Below are 21,690 nucleotides of genomic sequence, written 5' to 3' on the forward strand. Positions count from 1 at the left end.
CTGCTCCCCTTCAGGGTCTGGGTTTTTTTTCTTTCTCCATGGACTGTGTCTTGTGCTTCTAGAAGTGTGGCATTGGATCAGCACTGGTCAACACAGCCAGGAAGCCCTAGACTTTTCAGACTAGCGACTGGAGTTGTTGATCTACAGTGAGTGAACAGATGAAAGAAATAAAAGATACAGGGGGCCCTGCTTCAGACTTCCTCCTGGATTTTAAGGTGTGGTACGTGAGTAACTTCGAAGGAGAGCCCGAGATAACGTATTTCCTGTGTGGAGAAGGGGAGACCCTGAGAGACTTTCACCCTTCTGCAACGCCCTGACCACTTGGACGGTGACTAACTCAGTAATTGTTCAACTATGAATTGTGCCTTTAGCAGGAAGTGAAACACCTAATCAGTAAAAGGGGCATGACGAGAGGGGGGCATTGGTAAAATTCACCCTCAGGAAGTAGGGGTCACTAACATATTACCAAAGACGTTGGGGAAAATTGTGTGAGATTCTGAGAATCCTCCTCGGCGTACTCCCGCTGGATGGGTTGTGCTTACCCTCTGTTTCTGTGTGTGTTTGGCAAGGAAGCCCCTAACCCAAAAAGGCTAGGTGCAGTAAGGAGGTGTCTGGGGAGATTGAGCCCCACTCTGTAGCCAGTCTTGTAGGAAGAAGACCTCAGAAGGGAGACCGGATGATGGCTCTGGAAGCGTAGTGAGACAGCAGGGATCCCGGAAGAAGGGAGAAGAATGGACGTGGCTGCTGTGCGCACAGACCTTACCTCCTGGAAGGTCTGTCTGGAGGGGGCTATGCAGCCTGAAGTCCAGGGGTTCCTTCTGCGGACACAGGCACTCGATTCCTGAGCTAACACACGCAGGAGTCGGAGATGGTTTCCCTGTGACTCCTGTTACCTGCTGGACACCTGCTCAGTACCTGGGTGAAGCTTGCTGCCATTTCTAAGCTTCCTTCCCTGCGGTGGGTGAGGACTTCTTACTTCAGCACACATGCCGTGCAGTCAGTGAGGGTGGTGGATGCACCCACGATGTGTCCGCCAGTGTGCCAAGTGCAGTCCCAGGGAACCAGATAAACCCAAGACTTTCTGTCTGCCCGCAGTGGCATCACAGCCTCCCACTGTGACAAGAGATAAGGGAATGCATGCATGGAAGTTAGATAAGTTACCTGCTCCTGAGCACACACACGAACAGCTTCTTCATCCTGTCTTAGAGTGGATCCCTCTCGTTATGCCTCCAGCACATCAGGGAGAAGATGGAGCTTCCACATGTTGCTATTTAGAGTTCAAGTCCCCATCTTTGCTTGCTTAGACTATTGGAACAGACTGCTAGAAGTGATTTTCCAAGGAGGAAAACAATCGTAGAACATATCAGTGGGGATTGTGTGTAGTAAGGGCCATTCTATAGAATATGTGCTCTGTGTATATAGATATTGGGTAATAATGCACCATGTTTTGCTTACTATAGACTTCCAGTTTAAAAAAAAAAAAGATTGGTGTGAGTCTTTGGCCTAGAAATGAAGAAGCCTGTGTTCCACATTGAAGTGCATTTGCTCAGCTCCTGGCTCTGGCTTCTTATTCCAGCTTCCTACTAACTGCAGACCCTGGGAGGCAACTGTGATGGCTCAAGTAGTTGGGTCTCTTCCACCCTCGTGCAAGAGCTGAAGACTGCCTGCCTGCTGGCTTTGTCCACCACTGGCCAGCCATTAAGGAACGTGTGGGGACTGGCCCAGCAGATGGGCTCGCCCTCTCTCTCTCTGTCACTGTCTTTCCTTCTCAAATAAATAAATAAATAAATTTTTAAACAATCTAAAGTAGGTCATGAGAATAAATGATTTTTCTAAAATGAGTCCCAATGCCCTTTTCCAGTGCAAACCTGGCCTTCTATGGCTTCTGCCTTCAGGAGGCTGGCTTCTCGGCACTCAGGTCTTGCATTCGGCTCTCCCTGGCTCACATCCTCCCAGGTCCAGCTTCCCACCTCCCTGCCTCCTTCCCTGTCCCCTTCACTTCCCGGTGACCTTCATCCAGGGCTCAGCTCAGCAGGCGCTTCTTCCGAGAAGCCTTCCTTGATAGAAAAAGTATTTCGGCCGGCGCCGCGGCTCACTAGGCTAATCCTCCGCCTTGCGGTGCCAGCACACCGGGTTCTAGTTCCTGTCGGGGCGCCGGATTCTGTCCTGATTGCTCCTCTTCCAGTCCGGCCCTCTGCTGTGGCCCGGGAGTGCAGTGGAGGATGGCCCAAGTCCTTGGGCCCTGTGCCCGCATGGGAGACCAGGAGAAGCATCTGGCTCCTGGCTTCGGATCAGCACGGTGCACTGCCCACAGCTCACCGGCAGCAGCGGCCATTGGGGGGTGAACCAATGGAAAAGGAAGACCTTTCTCTCTGTCTCTCTCTCTCTCACTGTCCACTCTGCCTGTCCAAAAAAAAAAAAAAAATTTCATCTTCAAGATATGTTGGGGAGATTTGATTTTTTTAAAGAGTTCTGAATAGCAGAACTTTCTAGGGTTTTTAAATTGTAAATACACTTGGAATGATCTCAGAAGAGTTGAGAAATACAGTGTTGGGAAGTTTTCCAAACTTCGTACCCACAGAATCGTTCTGCTGTGGCACAACCTGTAGGAAGGAACAGGACTCCCCAGCGCGCTCTTTAGGAAACTTGGAGCTCACTCACTTCCAAGCCCTTGGGCTGGGGTGTGTCGGCAGAGAGAAGCCCCCACGGTCGTTTGAGGCGTTGGCAGGGTAACGAGAGTGGAGGGTGAAGATGGGTGAAGCATGGAGTGGGGAGGCTGGGAGGTGCTGGGTGCACATGTGGGTGAGGAGCTGTGGATAGGAAGGGGGCCGGGCCAGAGGAGGGGCTTTCAGGCCTGAGGGAGGACAGTAGCTGTTCTCCCAGTGAAGCAATGAGCTCCGCTGCTCCGTGACGAGCCCCGCCATGTCCAGGCCATTTCAGTAGGAGTATTCTGCCAAGAGCAGCTGTGCAGAGGCCGGCTGGGCAACACAGGGACAGAATGGCCTGCAGAGTGGGGCGACACAGAGCCCACCCTCAGACTGCCCTGTCTCAGGGTCTGGACCTGTCATCCACGCAGAACGGGAGCCAGCCTTGCACAGCGTTTCCTACGCTCCACGCACTGGTCTACGCACTGGTGTGATGGTGCTAACTTACTTGATCCTCTGAACAATCCCTAAGTCAGGTACTATAATTACTGTCCCTGTTTTAGAGATAAAGAAACCAAAACAGCTGGTAAGTGCTGTGGTGCTTATCGATGGGTGTGTAACAAACTGCACCAAGACTATTTAAAACTATTTTATTACTATTATTTTTTTGTGCTTATGTGGGTCAAGGACATGGGTAGATGTCCAGTGGGTGATGATTTGCTTTTGTTTGGTTCACGATCACTTGGGTTTGTAGGATTCAGGATGGCTTTGCTCATGTGCCAAGTGCCTTGATGGGAACAGTGGTTATAGCTCTTGATACTGGACTCAGCCAGACCCCTCTCTCCTTCCTTGTAGTCTCTGGGCTCTCCATGTGATAGATTTAGCAGTGTTGTCAGGCTGGTTTTTTTTTTTTTTTTTTTTCATTTTATTTGAAAAGGGGGAAGAGAGAGAGAGAGCGAGAGAGCACTTTTGTTCAGTGATTCAGCCCCCAAATGCTGCAATTCAACGAGGGTCTCCCATGTGGGCGGCACAGCCCCAGGAACTTGAGCCATCTCAGGGTACACATTAATAGAAAGCAGGAATTGGGAGTGGACTCCAGGTACCCTGATGAGAGTTGCAGGCATTCCAAGCAGCATCCCAATCATCGAGCCACATGCCTCCCCCAATATTCAGTTTTAAAATAGAAAGTGTTAGATGCCATTTTCTTAAGGCCTGGCTTAGAACATGGGACAGGGCCACTTTTGCCGTATTCTGTTGATCAGGGCAGGCAAGGGGAGGAGACAAGGACCTCACCCTTCTCTAAGATGCAAGGGTCAGGAAATTTGCAGTCCTTTAATTTGCTGCACGGGGTACAGGTGCATTTGAACTGAAGGAGTCTGGCTCCAGAGAGCACACTCTTAGCTAGCACAATACAATGCTTCAAAAACCATAACCAAAACCAGCTACTACCTACCATTTGATCAACATGGACAGGGCTGCTGGCATGCATTCAGGTTCCCATTGAGGGTCCTTCTCAGCCGTAGACAGAATTGTTGGGACAACACCCTGCGGTAGGTGTGAGTAGATGCAGCTTGAGTCAGGATTCGAATCTGGGGCTCAAGCAAACATCCTCTGCACCCACAAGTCAGTGTCTCCAGTTGGTTTCAAAGCCTGAATGAGCAAATGCAAGCTGCCCCACCTCATGACTCAAATGGGTGTTGTGTGACTCTCTCTAGCACAGGTCTCAGTACAAAAGGGCACAGCTGTGACCCCTGAGAGGCATGAGCACCGGATGATAAATCTGTCCGAGTGACATGCCCAAATATCGATTTGTTTCAGCATTCTCCTGTATCACCATGGCTGTGGGTGCAAAGTCAACTTGCAACTGGAGCTCCCTTTCTGCTCTCCACAAAGTGAAATCACTAACCGAGCTTCCTCATCTACTTTTTCCAAAGCAAAGGCACACATACGTTCTGAAGTAGACTGAGCTTCTAAATTCATGCTGTGGATGTAAAATGCAAAGAAACTTTAACATTGCATTTGTTTTCTTAATGTCTATGAATTATATATAATTATATGCTGTTCGTTTAGTCTCTAAACTGCAATTTCTCTAACTGTTTTTTAAAATTATTTTCCCACATGTTTGCTTTAAAAAATTCACAAGCATATTAGAAAACAATAGCAAAAATAAAAAGAGAGCAAATGAAATTTGGAAAAAAATGTTATCAAAAGCAACTGACTTAAAGTATTATGTCAAGCAACTTTTGTGAGGATGATGTTAGCTTTTTTCTTTAAAGATTTATTTATTTATTTGAGAGGCAGAGTTAGAGATAGAGAGAGGGAGAGACGGAGAGAGAGGTCTTCCATCTGCTGCTTCACTCTCCAGATGGCCACAACTCCCAGAGCTGGGCCAATCTGAAGCCAGGAGCTTCTTCCAGTTCTCCCACACTGGTGCAGGGGTCTAAGCACTTGGGCCATCATCTGCCACTTTTCCAGGCCACTAACAGAGAGCTGGATTGGAAGAGAAGCAGCCAGGACACACACTGGTGCCAATGTGGGATACTGGTGCCGCAGGTGCTACTATGCCACAGCATTAGCCCCTGACTTTTAGCTTTCATATACTTCTTCTTCTTTTTTTAAAAATTTATTTATTTATTTATTCAAAAAGCAGAGTTAGGGATAGAGGTAGAGACAGAGAGAGAGGTCTTCCATCCACTAGTTCACTCCCCAAGTGGCTGTAATGGGCCAGAGCTGAGCCGATTCAAAGCCAGGAGCCAGGAGCTTCTTCCTGGTCTCCCATGTGGGTGCAGGGGCTAAAGCACTTGGGCAATCCTCCACTGCTTTCCCAGGTGCAGTAGCAGGGAGCTGGATCAGAAGTGGAGCAGCGGGGACTCTAACCGGCACCCAAATAGGATGCAGGCACTGTAGGCTGGGTCTTTAACCCACTGTACCATAGTGCCAGTCCCCATACACTTATTCATTTAGCATAAAAAAGCTCCTTAGAAAGTTCCTGAAAGATGTAAATTATATAAAAAATTAATGAATTTCAAAGATTTTTGCAGCAAAATAAACTTATCTTTTGATTTTATTTTTCCACAAGTTTTTTGAAGTCCTGTGATGCTTACTGAACCATTGTACGTCAGGCACTGGGGACAAATCAGCAGGACAGAGCTCATAACAAAAGAAGGGCAGAGAAGGCATCGCAGTATAATTCTCATGGTGGTTGTATGAGGCAAGCAGTCTTCTGATCTGTATTTTACTGATAAGGAAACTGAGGCAGAGAAAGGCTAAGTCACTTGCCCAGGATCTCACAACTAGTAGTAGGAGAAAGGATATTGTTAAATTTATTTTTTAACAAATACAAATTTCATGAGTACAATTTTAGGAATATAGCTATTCTTCCCACCATACCTGTCCTCCTACCCACACTCCCACTCCTCCTCCTCCTCCTCCTCCTCCCTCTCCCCTTGCCAGTTCCATTCTCCATTAAGATTCATTTTCAATTAACTTTGTATACAGAAGACCAACTCTATACTAAGTACACATTTCAACAATTTGTGCACACACACACAAAACTGAGAACTAATTTTGCAGTTAACTCTCAATACAACTCAGTCCTGCATGGGGAGTTAGTGCACAGTGACTCTTGTAAACAATTAACACTCTATGGGGCCAGCGCTGGGCGCAGCAGGTTAATTCCTTGGCCTGAGACGCTGGCACCCCATATGGGCGCCGGTCGAGACTCAGCTGCTCCACTTCTGATCCGGCTCTCTGCTGTGGCCTGGGAAAATGGTGGAAGATGGCCCGAGTTCTTGGGCCCCTGCACCCACGTGGGAGACCCAGAGGAGGCTCCTGGTTCCTGGCTCCTGGCTTTGGATCAGTGCAGCTCCGGCTGTTGCGGCCAACTGGGGAGTGAACCATCGGATGGAGGACTTCTCTCTCTCTCTGCATCTCCTCTGTGTAACTTCAAGTAGATAAATAAATCTTAAAAAAAAAAAAACAATTAACACTCTTATGTATGATGTCAGTGACCACCTGAGGCTTTTGACATGAGCTGTCTAGGCTATGGAAGCCTTTTGAATCCACAAACTCAGTCAGTATTTGGACAAAGCCATAAGCAGAGTGAAGTCTCTCCTCCCTTCAGAGAAAAGTACATCCTTGTTTGATGGCCATTTCTTTCCACTGGGGTCTCATCCACAGAGATCCTTCATGTAGGATATTTTTTTGCTACAGTGTCTTGGCTTTCCATGCCTGAAATGAGGAGACAGGATTTGATCTTAAGTCATCCCTTGTTTTAAAAAAATAAGTTTGTGCTCTTAACCACTGTGTTACATTGCCCCTCATTCATCAGAAACTTTCAGAAACATCCAATAACAAGAGATGACCTGTTCTGAGGACAGACAGCCACGAAAGCACACACATGTACTGGGGGAGGGGAGAGGCATCAAGTAGGGCAGGGAAGCATCCCTGAGACAGCACTGTGAGCCTTTGTTAACTGTCAAGAATAAAACTGTAATACATTTATATTATATAGGTTGTATTTACTGTAAGTTTGTTACACACTGGGGATGCCTTGAATGCTTTTCATTATTTTTTAAAGATTTATTTATTTATTTATTTGACAGCCAGAGTTACAGACAGAGAGAGGGAGAGAGAGAGGGAAAAGTCTTCCATCCACTGGTTCACTCCCCAAATGGCCACAAAGGCTGGAGCTAAGCTGATCCGAAGACAGGAGCTAGGAGCTTCTCTCAGGTCTCCCACATGGGTGCAGGGGCCGAAGCACTTGGACCATCTATACTGCTTTCCCAGGCCATCAGCAGGGAGCTGGATCGGAGCTGCAGCAGCTGGGACTTGGACTGGTACCCATATGGGTGCACAGCACAGGGGATGCTGGCACTGTGGACAGATGCTTAATCTCCTGCATCACACCATCAGCCTCAGTGCTTTTCACAGTTAACTGGGTTCCTTTCCACAATGTCTGTGTGAGGTGGGTACATACAGTAACCTCCCTCTTTACGTATGGCAGGAAACTGAGGCCTCAAGGGGTAAGAAGCTTGCCCAAGATCACACAGGTACGAAACTTGAACTCCAGCCCACTCTGCTAAGACTTGCTACTTGTCTCAGTGAAAGGAAAGGGCAGTGCTGGGAGATGAAGGCTCCTGTGGTCTCACCACCCAAAGATGCTAAGATACAAAAGAACTGAACAAGTGGATAGAAAATTACAGGTAAAACCAAATGTCAGGAGTTGAAGACCTCAAAGTCAAATTTTTAATGGAATTCATTCGATGTATTACCTTAGGGTAATATGAACTCACCGGCACAGCCAGGTTACACTTCCACTGGCCGTGGTGGGGAGTCCAAAAACCAAGCTTGAACGATGGGCATCACTTGCTTGAAATCAAAGGATCAGCCCCAGTTCACAGAAAGCCAGTACATTTCAAGACTGAATTATAATTTCAAAAATATTTCTACCAGCAATAACTATTGTGATTACATGGTACCCAGTGTAGCATGAGGCACACTTCAGGGACCCAATAGCTTGTTCTTTAAGTACCGGGGTTGGGGCAGGAGAGAGAGCTAGAGAGTGAACAAGACTAGGCTGAAGCTCGGAGCTGGAAATGCAATCCAGGTCTCCCACATGGGTGGCAGAGGTCCAACTACTTAAGACATCAGCTGCTATCTTCCAGGGTTTGCAATAGCAGACAGCTGGAATCAGGAACAGAGCCGGGACTCCAACTCGGGCCCTCTGATTAAGGACGTGAGCATCGTAACGTGTGCCTGCCCTGCTAAGGACTCCCACCCCTCCACTAACTTTTCACTGAAATCAGCATTGCCATGATTACCAATGTATATATCAAATCTTCGAGTAAAGTTATAGATCAGGGCTAGTCAAGTTATTTTTAAAGATTTACTTATTTGAAAGTCAGAGTTAACACAGGGAGGAGAGAGAGAGAGAGAGAGAGGTCTTCCATCCGCTGGTTCACTCCCCAATTGGCTGCAATAGCCAGAGCTATGCTGATCAGAAGCCAGGAGCCAGGAGCTTCTTCTGGGTCTTCCACGTGGGTGCAGGGGCCCAAGGACTTAGGCCATTTCTACTGCTTTCCTGGGCCATAGCAGAGAGCTGGATTGGAAATGGAGCAGCCGGGACTCGAACCAGTGCCCATATGGGTTGCGGTACTGCAGGCAGTGGCTTTACCTACTATGCCACAGTGCTGGCCCCAAGGACTAGTCAAAAATTTTTTTTTCTTTTTGACAGGCAGAGTTAGACAGTGAGAGAGAGAGAGACAGAGAGAACGGTCTTCCTTCTGTTGGTTCACCCCCAAAATGGCTGCTACGGCTGGTGCGCTGTGCCAATCCAAAGCCAGGAGCCAAGTGCTTCCTCTAGGTCTCCCATGCGGGTGCAGGGCTCAAGCACTTGGGCCATCCTCCACTGCCTTCCCGGGCCACTGCAGAGAGCTGGACTGGAAGAGGAGCAACTGGGACAGAATCCGGCGCCCCAACCGGGACTATAACCTGGGGTGCTGGCGCTGCAGGCAGAGGATAAGCCAAGTGAGTCGCAGCGCCGGCCAGGACTAATCAAATTTTAAAGTGCACTTGAGTCATCTGAAATCTTGTGTGGATCTCCCACTGGCTCTGCTTTTGTGAAGTGTTTGTGACAGTTGCTGCCTTCTCTAACAAACCTTTGTTTTTGAGACATTCACGGCCAACGTTGGGGTTTCAGAAGCTCTGGGACCAGTGGAGATCCCATGTCACTCTGGCTTGCTGTTCTCTGTATGCTTGAGGTGGCAGTTCTTAAAGTGTGAGTCCATTAAAGATCATGCTGACTGGAAAGCCAAGACCCTGTGGTAAAAAATGTTTTACATGAAGGATCTCTGTGGGTGAGACCCCAGTAGAAAGAAGTGGCCATCAAACAAGGATGTACTTTTCTCTGAAGGGAGAAGAGAACTTCCACTTTGCTTATGGCCCTGTCTAAATACTGACTGAGTTTGTGGATTCAAAAGGTTTCCATAACCCAGGCAGCTCATGTCAAGAGCCTCAGATGGTCACTGACATCATACATAAGAGTGTTAATTGTTAAATTAACATCAGGAGTCACTGCACCAACTCCCCATGCAGGACCTCTGTCCTCAATGAGTTGTATTATGAGAGTTAACTGTAAAACTTGTTCTCAGTTGTTTTATGTGTGTGTGTGTGTGTGTGTGTGTGTGCACAAATTGTTGAAATATTTACTTAGTATAGAGTTGTTCTTCTGTGTACAAAGTTAAGTGAAAAGGAATCTTAATAGAGAATGGGACTGGGAAGGAGAGAGGAAGGGGGAGGAGGGGGTGAGAATGTGGGTAGTACGGTGGGTATGGTGGGAAGAATAACTATATTCCTAAAGTTGTACTTATGAAATTTATATTCTTTGAAAAACAAATTAATTAATTAGTTAATTTTAAGAGGAGATCATGCCGATGTCTCCTTGATGGGCTCTACTACTCAGCAGTCCCGCCCCTCCCCTCTTACTCATCCCTCCTGCATTCCATGACTGTTATTCCAGCCCTTCCCACATTCTCCAACCCTTCCTCCTCTCCCCACTCCCTTGCCCCTCGGAATCTCTCCTCCCACTTGGCGGAATGGAGGCCCTGATCCTTCATCCTTCTTCCCTCTAGCCTTATAACATTTAATGTCAACTCCTTCCTCTTCAACCTGTATTTTATGTTGATTTCCATATGTTTGCATTATCTGCCACTGTTGGAAGGTGAATCCCTTCACTTTACTCTGGCTTCCATCTCTGCACTCCTGCTCTGAGACCATACCCTAATCATTGTTACTGTCTGTTACAGCATTAATATCCTGCATTTACCCATCTCATCACCTCGTCTCATGTGTTCCATTTTCTTTTTTTTTTTTTTAAGATTTCATTTTATGGCCGGCGCTGCGGCTCACTAGGCTAATCCTCCGCCTTGCGGCGCCAGCACACCGGGTTCTAGTCCTGGTCAGGGCGCCAGATTCTGTCCCGGTTGCCCCTCTTCCAGGCCAGCTCTCTGCTGTGGCCAGGGAGTGCAGTGGAGGATGGCCCAAGTGCTTGGGCCCTGCACCCCATGGGAGACCAGGAGAAGTACCTGGCTCCTGCCATCGGATCAGCGTGGTGTGCCGGCCGCAGCGCGCCGGCCATGGCGGCCATTGGAGGGTGAACCAACGGCAAAGGAAGACCTTTTTCTCTGTCTCTCTCCCTCACAGTCCACTCTGCCTGTCAAAAAAAATTCATTTTATTTGAGAGTTAGAGTTACAGACAGTGAGAGAGAGAGAGTGAGAGCGAGAGAGAGAGAGAGAGAGAGAGAGAGGTCTTTCATCTGCTGGTTCACTCCCCAGGTGGCCGCAACGGCCAGAGCTGTGCTGATCTGAAGCCAGGAGTCACGAGCTTCTCCCGGGTCTCCCATGTGGTTGCAGGGGCCCAAGGACTTGGGCCATCTTCTACTGCTTTTCCAGGTCATAGCAGAGAGCTGGACTGGAAGAAGGGCAGCCGGGACTAGAACTGGAGCCCATATGGGATGTCAGCGCCGCAGACAGAGGGTTTACCTACTGCACCACGGCACTGGCCCTGTGTGTTCCATTTTCAACTGTCTTTCTCTAAATTTTTTTAAGGAAGTGAAAAAATATCCACCAAGTAGAGAATTAGATAATTAACCTCTATTTACCCATCAACCAACTTCAACAATTCCCCAAACACGTCATTTTTGAATTTTTGCTTGGAAACATCTTCTCTCAGCCTTGCTACCTTCCCCTCAACTACCATCCACTTAGTTTCCTTCTGTGGCCACACCCCTCTCTCCAATTCCTGGTCCCATCTCATTTGCTGATCAGTAGCTGACAAGCGTCTGTCCTGATCTCCCTGGGACGTTCATCAGCACCATCATACATTGCTGAATCCAGTGGCCATGTCTTGGGCTTCTTTCTTCTTCGACCCGAGCAGTGTTCCACTATTTCTGAAGTGCTTGCCTCTGGGCTGCTGGAATTATCCTGGTTCTCTGTGGAAGTCCACATGCTGAAGCTTATTGCCCCCCACTTTCCAGGAACTTAAGGGCTGATCTGTTTTCCAAACTTATCTTTAAGTCAAAACCTTTAACCTTACCTCTATTCCAGAAATAGAGTTGGGCCACTCCCTGAAAGTGGTTACCCGGTCCTCAAGAGGTAAAGTCCTTCACTGTACGTCATACGCTGCCTTCACTTAATCAATGCACCATAAAAGATTAGCTGATAATGGAGATGACGATGATAATGACCACCACTCATACTATTATACGTCCAGACCATGAAAAACACAGGACAGGGTCCTTTCTCTATTTCTTGAACTCTGAGTTTTGATCACCTTTTGGATTAGCCATACATCTGTTTACCTAAGCTCCTGACACTGGCATTTCCATGGGTTTATGATCTTAATGTAGTTCCAAATCCATGTTTTAAGTTCAAGTCAACGCTTCAGCATATCCATCTTTTGTTCAGCAATGAATTGAGAACATGGGAGTGTACAAATGTAGCTGGTGACATGGACTTTGAGGAGGAACCTGGGGAGAGGGCTGATAAGGAGAGGAGGAAGTTCTCTCCTTGGTTCAAGCACGATAGTTCTCTCCATCACCAGAGAAAGCAAACACCTGAAGGATGCATCGTGTAGAACACTGTCCCGCAGTCAGTTCAGGAAGTTCATTTTGGGTAGAGATGCACTGCACGGTAAACTTCCTCCAAATTCTTTCTATGGTGTGTGCACACTGGCTGAGGGGCCTCAAGTGGGTATAACCTTGGTTGCCGTGTCCTGTGTCCCATGGGGCCTGCTGCCCAGGAGTGAGACATCTCTAGTATCTGCTCACTGCAAATTCAGTGTCTGATGCCAGCGGAGTTCCCTGCCAACCTCGTGACTCATTCATCGGCCGTGGGCCACGCAAACAAGGGAAACAAAAGCTTCCAGTCTGAGGCAGTTTGTGTTCTGCATTTTCTGCTTTGCTCTTGCGAAGATATCAGGGCATCATTGCAGAGGAAGCCGACTCCTCTGAGGAGGTGACTTTGTGTGTCCTTGTGGCCAGCCTGCCTCCTGTTCCTTTGGGAATCCTTGCTGGGATGTGATGGGAAGGGTCCTGACATCTAAACGCAGCTGCCATCAACCAACAACTGTGCACCTTGGCCTCTCGGGGCTTCTGTCACTTTGCCTGGGCAGTGGAATAATTAGCTATCTAGGGTTAGCCAATTATTAATCGATTTATAGTACTGATTCTGTATGCTATAATACACAAACCCTTGGTTTATAAAATCCAGGTATTTGGCATCTATAAACCAAGCACTGATCATTTTCAATGGAAAAAAATTTCTTGGGAATTTTGACTAAGCTAATCCACAGTGTGATCGGTTGAAGTCCTGGATCACGACATCGCATCATCGTACGCTTGGATGTGCCCACGGCCACCTTTCGGTTTTCAACGTGTGTTCCCATCATCACCTCACACAGTGCCCCTGTGAGGTGGGCGAGCCAGGCAGGTGTTACTACAGCCACGGTTTCACAGACAGAGAAGCTGAGGCCAGGGAAGTCAAGAGAGTTTGCCAGAACGCACAGAGCCAGTACAGAGCAGAACCAGAGTGAAAGCGGGCTTGCCATGGCTCGGAGGCAGGTGCTGTGGCTGCTGGCGGGCAGGGAGAAGCAGGATACCCGAGTCTGAGAGCCAGAAGCCCAACCGCCTGCTCCAACTGCCTGTGGCCAAGTCTCCTGCTCACTCAGCCTCCCCAAGCAGGCACTCCCCAAGTGCCTCCACTCACTCCACCACTCCCCAAGGCAAAAATAAATGGAAGAAACACACACAGAAGAGACTTTATTATCATGTGCTTTAATCGAGAGGATATTATCTAATATTGGGATGAGGGGGTTTGCCTTATTTCTGTGTCTGTTAATGACTTGTGTAACAAAACCCCTCAAAATTCAATGGTTTAAGCAGTGTTGGGGAGGCCAGAGATGACAGTGTTCCCAAAGCTGAGGTCCGAGTGGAGAGACAGTGTGGCCGACACTGTTGGAACTGAGCCTTGGCTCACGCTTGATCTGTTCCATCTCCAGCCACATGGATTGCTTCAGTCAGAGGTGCCCAGTGGCTGCTGAAAACTATTTGTAAAGGCAAAGAATACCCACAGATTTGTCTGTCCCTTTTCCTGACCGTGGCTCCGATCTTCATGTCTTGCAGAACTTCTTACATATTCTAAAACTGTTGACCATTTGCAGTTCCCACCATCTTGAATTTCTTTCTATGAGTAAATGTTCCGTGGTGTGCACCACATTACAACACTGGGCTTGGGGCTTGTGGGCTAAGCCTCCACCTGCACTGCTGGCATCCCTTATGGGTGCTAGTTCATGTCCCAGCTGCTCCTCTTTCCATCCAGCTCTCGGCTAATGGCCTGGGAAAGCAATGGAAAATGGTCCAAGTCCCTGGGCCCCTGCACCCACATGAGAGGCCTGGAAGAATCTCCTGGATCCTGGCTTCAGATTGGTCCAGTTCTGGCCATTGCAGCCCTTTGGGGAGTGAACCAGTGGATAGAAGACCTCTCTCTCTTTGTCTACCTCTCTCTATCTCTCCCTCTCTTGGTGACTCTACCTCTCAAATAAATAAATAATTTAAAAGAACCCTAATAAAACACAAAACATTGGGCTTTCCCTCTTTTCATTTTTTAAAAAAAATATTTATTTATTTGAAAGGCAGAGTTACAGAGAGGCAGAAAGAGAGAGAGAGAGAGAGAGAGAGAGAGAGATTCCATCTGCTGGTTCAATCCCCAAATGGCCACAATGGCTAGAGCGTGCCTATCCGAAGCGAGGAGCCAGGAGTTTCTTCCAGGTCTCCCATGCGGGTGCAGTGGCCCAAGGACTTGGGCCATCCTCCAATACTCTCTCAGGCCACAGCAGAAAGCCAGATCAGAAGTGGAGCAGCCAGGACTTGGACTGGCGCCCATATGCATGCCAGCACTGCAGGCGGTGACCTTACCCACCATGCCACAGCACCAGCCCTCCCTCTTTTTATTTCCTTTAGTAAGGAAAAACAGAGAAAATGATGCGATGTCTAGGGATTTGCTTCTCAACAGCCCCTGGAGTGGGTGCGGGCAGAGATGCAAGAGTCGGCCCAGGGAGCTGGTGGCCGTGGTGAAGGAGGGGTGTTTACTGGGTATAACATAGCTGTAGAAGCAGGGACTGGCCGGCGCTGTGGCTCACTAGGCTAATCCTCCACCTAGCGGCGCCAGCACACCGGGTTCTAGTCCCAGTCGGGGCACCAGATTCTGTCCTGGTTGCCCCTCTTCCAGGCCAGCTCTCTGCTGTGGCCCGGGAGTACAGTGGAGGATGACCCAAGTGCTTGGGCCCTGCACCCCATGGGAGACCAGGAGAAGCACCTGGCTCCTGCCATCGGATCAGCGCAATGCGCCGGCTGCAGTGCGCCGGCAGCGGCAGCCACTGGAGGGTGAACCAACGGCAAAGGAAGACCTTTCTCTCTGTCTCTCTTTCTCACTGTCCACTCTGCCTGTCAAAAAAAAAAAAAAAAAAAAAAAAAAAAAGCAGGGACTGATAATGCTTGAAAGTCACTGAGGCCACGATACTGCATTGTAGATGAGATAGCAGGGGCCTGATGAGATAGTGCCCAAGGCCACAGGAGCGCAGATCTTGAACTCTACCCAGCCGATTTCCATGAGTGTGTTCTCACCAGGGTCATAGTGTACCACATTCCTTAATCTTTCCTGACTCACATCGGAACAGTACAATCATCAAAACTTTGAAAACTATTTTTAAACAACTATGTACGTTCGCTTGGATCTCAGTAGGAATCAAATCAAGAGAAAAATGTTTGCTTTATTAATGGGACAATTGTATCCACAAATAAAATATAATTTTGCAAAAGAAAGTACAAAATGTCTAAAATGTACATATTCTATACATAAGTTTGAAATGCAGCTCCTTGTACTTTTCTCTGATTAATTGTCTCTCTGCTTCTGTACACACATGTCCCACCCCCATACACACTTGAGTAAATCTTTCTTCACTTAGAATTCAAACACCATACAATCCCCCCCCCCCTTTTTTTTTCCCGGCACTTATCACTTTATATTTTACTGACTCATTGGAGGGTACTTAAGTTTGTGGACAAATACAGTTAAAAGATGACACTTGTTTTGGTGTATAAGGACAAAGGCTTGCTAACTGGGTGGTGAGGACGGAGTGAGCTGCTCTGAGAATCACGGAGCACCTGCGGCTGGGGCTGTGTAGGCGGGGAGCACAGGAGTGTTATGCACACACCCATTATGAAATGCCAGCCTCTGTCTCACGTTCTTTTTCTTAAAAAAGATTTATTATTTTATTTGCTTGAAAGGCAGAGTTACGGAGAGAGAGGGAGAGAGAGACAGAGAGACAGAGAGACAGAGAGAGGTCTTCCAGCCGCTGGTTCTCTCTCCAAATGGCTCCAAGAGCTGGAGCTGGGCAGATCCAAAGCCAGGAGTCAGGAACTTCTTCCAGGTCTCTCTCGTGGGTACAGGGGCCCAAGCACTTGGGCCATCTTCTGCTGCTTTCCCAGGCACATTAGCAGGGAACTGGATAAAAGTGGAGCAGCTGGGACTTGAACTGGCATATGGGGTGGATTGGAAGTGGAGCCAGGACTTAAATCAAGCCATATGGGGTGCTGGTTCCACAAGCAGCTGCTTTACCTGCTACACTACATCACTACATCACCAGCCCTCTCACATTCTTTTTTTTTTTTTTTTTTTTTTGACAGGCAGAGTGGACAGTGAGAGAGAGAGAGAGACAGAGAGAAAGGTCTTCCTTTACTGTTGGTTCACCCTCCAATGGCCGCTGCGGCTGGCACACTGCGGCTGGTGCACCTCGCTGATCTGAAGCCAGGAGCCAGGTGCTTCTCCCAGTCTCCCATGGGGTGCAGGGCCCAAGCACTTGGGCCATCCTCCACTGCACTCCCTGGCCACAGCAGAGAGCTGTGGCACTTCCAGGCCACAGCAGAGAGCTGGACAGGAAGAGGAGCGACTGGGACAGAATCCAGCGCCCCAACCGGGACTAGAACCCGGTGTGCCAGTGCCGCAGGCGGAGGATTAACCTATTGAGCCATGGCGCCAGCCACATTCTTCTTTTATTTACTCATTTGATAAATATTTGTTGAGTGTCAGTTTTGTTCCCAGAGTACTAAGTTTACAGTAGTAAATGAAAACAGATCTGGTCCATGCCTTCGTGGGGTTGAATGGGAGAAAATAAACAAGCACAAAGAAAATAAATAAAAATTGAGATTAAAATCTGAAAAGGAAACAACAGGGTGGGAATATGGAGACTGATGAGGCGGGTAGGAAGTGCTGAGGGGAGGGCCAACCTTGCCAGGATGTCAGGGGTGCTTATGATGATACCTGAGGGTAAGAAGGGGAACCCCACTCCAGGCAGAGGGAACAATGTGTGCAAAGGCCTCCGTAGGGAAAGAGCCTCGTCCAGGTGGCTGGAGGGTGACACTGGTTGTAGAGGAATCAAGTGTCAGGGGATGCTGGATCCATGCAGGTCATGGTCAGAAACTGGGGTTTTAGTCCAAGTTCAACAGGAGGTCATTGGAAGGTGCTGAACAGAAGAGGAACATAATTCATTTTGGTTGGTTTTTTACTTTTAAAAACTTAACTGGTTTTCACTTTATTTGATACACACACACACACACACACACACAGAGCGAGAGCGAGAGCGAGAGCGAGAGCGAGCGAGCTTGCATCCACTGATTTATTGCTTAAATGCCCACAACAGCTTAGGTTGGGCCAGATGAAAGCCAGGAGCCTAGAACTCATTTCAGGACTCCCACGTGGGTGGCAGGGGACCCAGCCACTGGAGCCATCACCACTGACTCTCAGGGTGTACATTAACAGGAAGCCAGACTAGAAGTAGAGCCAGGACTTAAACCAAGCAACTCAGATATGGATAGAGGCACCCCAAGTGCCAACTTAACTGCTGTTAAGACAAAGAGCCAGGAGACCAGACAGGAGGCCACTGAGTGGCCGAGCGAGTCATGCTGCGATTGGTGGAGGCAGACTTGGAATATTATTGGGAAGTATTCGTGACAAAGTCTGGGTGAGGGGATTCAGGAAAAGGAAGAAACCAAGAGCGTTTCCCAGGTTTATGCTGGCACAATTGGGACTACGGAAGCACCATAGATGAAGATAATGGCAGAAACAAAAAGTTGTTTTTCTTCTTCCATGTGGATAGTGGGTGGTCTGGTAGGAAACACCTCTTTATTATATTATGAGCATCTTGTAGGCTCAGGACCAAGTCCCAGCCATTCTTGTGTTGTTAGAACATGGATTGGTACCACACAGGCAGGCCTTAAATAAGATTTACTAAGTTTTTATATGTAAACAGAAAACTTCTCAGGAAATGGGACTGAAAAGAACAAAATGTTAACCTAATTTTCAGGTGTTTTGGTTCATTTCATACTTATATATTGAAGACTCGTGACTTTTAAAGAAATTGTAGTAAGAGGCAGACATTTGGTGTAGGGTGAGAATGCCTCTTGGAAATCTGCATCCCATGTGGGGGTGCAGGTTTGAGTCCCGCTCCAATTCAATTTTGACTGCTTGCTAATGTGCACTTTGGGAGGCAGCAAGTGCTGGCTCAAGTTCTTGGGTCCCTGCCACACCCAGACTGAATTCCCAGCTTATTGTTTAGCCTTGGCCCAGCCTGAGCTGTTGTGGACATTTAGGAAGTGAACCAGCAAATGAGAGATCTTTCCAATAAATAAAATGTTTTTGAATTAAAACTAAAATATTCACAACATAAACCTTGTCAATTAAACCATTTTAAGTGTGTACTCCGGTTTAAGTACATACATTCTTTTTTTTTTAATTTTTTTTTTTTTTGACAGGCAGAGTGGACAGTGAGAGAGAGAGACAGAGAGAAAGGTCTTCTTTTGCCGTTGGTTCACCCTCCAATGGCCGCCGCGGCCGGCGCACCGCGCTGATCCCATGGCAGGAGCCAGGAACCAGGTGCTTTTCCTGGTCTCCCATGGGGTGCAGGGCCCAAGCACCGGGGCCATCCTCCACTGCACTCCCTGGCCACAGCAGAGGGCTGGCCTGGAAGAGGGGCAACCAGGACAGAATCCGGCGCCCCAACCGGGACTAGAACCCGGTGTGCCGGCGCTGCTAGGTGGAGGATTAGCCTAGTGAGCCGCGGCGCCGGCTACATACATTCTTCTTGCTATGCTACCATCACCATTATCCATCTCCAGTACTTGTCCGTCTTCCCAAATGGAAAGTCTGAACCCATTAAATGCAAACTCTCATTCTCCCTCCCAGCCCCAGTCTTGGTAATCACTATTTTAATCTCCACCTGTATGACTTTGACTACCCTGGGCACCTCATGTAAGCAGAATCGTACAATATTGGTCCTTTGCTTTGGGCTTATTTCACTCAGCAGAAAGTTTTCAAGGTTCATCCCCCTGGTGTAGCAGGTGTCAGAATTTCCTTCTTTTTTAAGGGGCCCACCCTCTTGGATCAGCTAAAACCAGTAAGCTCGACAAGATGGAAGTTCAAGTTGAAGTGCCCTCCTCAGGGCTGTGGTATGGGCAGCCGAGGGCTCTGGTTCATACTCTTTTGCTCTGAAAGGCAGTGCTCACCCAGGAAGGGCTGGGCAGCTGGAGGGCTACTCCCCTCCTCCTCAACCTTCCTGGTCACAGCTCCACAACGTGGCCTCTCGAGCCTCCAGCTTAGCAGTGCAAACCTCCTGCACCACGGGTTGACCATGCTGAGATAGTCAGCTGAGGCCTGACTCTTTGATCTGTTGTTGATAAATAAACTTCTGTACTTCTTCGACTCTTGATATTCAAAGTAAGTCTACTTCTGATAATGAGTATAAAAACTCCATCCAGAATCTCATTTTCTCTGGGAAAATTTGGGAAAGTGCCAGAAAGCAGTGGAGAGTGATGTTGACTGTGATGAGGGCAGAAATGGAGGAAAGATCTGGGTTTGACAGGTGTCTTCCAATGCCATCCTTTCACAGGCACTCCATGCAGCAAAGCTTTTGTTCATGTAGAACACAGGCAATTCTTCCTGACAAGTACTAGAATGTAATTCTTCAGCATTGAAAATTAAAGCCTAGATCCAGTTTTAAATCCAGTTATGTAAGTCCTGGTGCATAATGGAAACACCTGCCCTGCCTAGGTTATTTTTGCCCAGTGGTTGTCAAATGAATAATAAGAGGCTGAGCTAAGATTTCTCTCCATAAAATATTTTGTTTGGAGGCCAGCACTGTGGCACAGCGGGTTAACACCCTGGCCTGAAGCACCGGCATCCCATATGGGTGCCAGTTTGAGACTTGGCAGCTCCCCTTCTGATCCAGCTCTCTGCTATGGCCTGGGAAAGCAATAGCATATGGCTCAAGTCCTTGGGCCCCTGCACCCTGAGGAAGACCCAGAAGAAGCGCCTGGCTCCTGGCTTCGGATTGGCGCAGCTCCGGCTGTTCTGGCCAATTGGGGAGTGAACCATCAGATGGAAGACCTCTCTCTTTCTGCCTCTCCTCTCCTGTGTAACTCTGACTTTCCAATAATTAAATAAATCTTTAAAAAAATTTGTTTGTATCTAGACCATTCAACAGGACTGCTGTTATTTAGCACAGAAAGACTTTTAAGTGATTATGACAAAATGCACATCATGGTTTTCAAAAACAACAGCAGCATCAATATTAATTCAATGCAGTATCCATAAGCATTTTGTTTTATGCAAAGTAATGCAGTGACATTAGGAGATGATGAACTCAGTTTAGTTCATTAGTCTCACAATTTCTTTCTCTCTCTCTCGCTCTCTTTCTTTCTAGATTTATTTATTTATTTGAAAGGCAGAGTTACAGAGAGGCAGAGAGAGAAAGAGAGAGAGAGAGAGGTCTTCCATCTGCTAGTTCACTCTCCAAATGGCTGCAATGGCTAGAGCTGGCTGAACCAAAGCCAGGAGCCAGGGGCCTCTTCCAGGTCTCCCACATGGGTGCAGGAGCCCAAGGACTTGGTCCATCTTCTACTACTTTCTCAGAGAGCTGGATTGGAAGCAGACCGAACAGCAAGGACTCGAACCAGCACCCATATGGGTTGCTGGCAAAGCAGGCAGCGGCTTTACCTACTACACCACAGTGCTAGCCCCTCTCAATTTCTTTTAATTGAAGTAAAATAGAAAATATTAAGGAGCATCACAATTAGTAAGGATAAATATTGTCCTGCAAAATTTTGGGTTTGGTAAAGTGTTTGTGTGGTTTGTGTATTTTGTGGTATACTTCATCCTAAGTACAATGAACTTCTTACTGAGGATCCCAGTAGTGGGGGGAAAGTTTAAGAAAACTTCTCTAGTTAATTGAATGAGTTGATTGCAATGTAGTCATGGTCATTGCCCTATGCAAGTAAAATACTGTTTGTCTACCCAAAATCAGCTTGATTTTGTAGTTGTTGACATTATATAAATAGCAGAGCTAGTTTTAAATTTCCAGATGTGTTTTCATTCATGCAAACATGAATTCAGTCTTCTTTTCTGGAAAAAGATTTAAGGAAGCTCACACACAGCTGAACATAATATAATAGGACAACCACCAATAAATGAGTGACAAAAAACATTCAAAAGGAAAAGTGGAATCAGAAAGTGAAATAGTATTAGCAGACACTAGTCTTTGTGTGATCCCTTTGACTCTCAGAATCAAAAAGGGAGAGAACGATCCAACATGGGAAGCGGGATACACAGCAGACTCATAGAATGGCAGATGTCCTAAATAGCACTCTGGCCTCAGAATCAGCCCTTAAGGCATTCGGATCTGGCTGAAGAGCCCATGAGAGTATTTTAGGCATGGAAAGCCAAGACACTCTGGGGAAAAAAAAAGAAGACCTAAATGAAAGATCTCTGCCAGTGAGATCCCAGTGGAAAGAACTTACATACTTACTTCTCATGTGGGATCTGTCCTTAATGTGTTGTCCAATGTGAAGTAATGCTATAACTAGTACTGAAACAGTATTTTTACACTTTGTGTTTCTGTGTGGGTGCAAACTGATGAAATCTTTACTTAATATATACT

The sequence above is a fragment of the Oryctolagus cuniculus genome, chromosome 4 (genome assembly GCF_964237555.1).
Source record: "Oryctolagus cuniculus chromosome 4, mOryCun1.1, whole genome shotgun sequence".
Lineage (NCBI taxonomy): Eukaryota > Metazoa > Chordata > Mammalia > Lagomorpha > Leporidae > Oryctolagus > Oryctolagus cuniculus.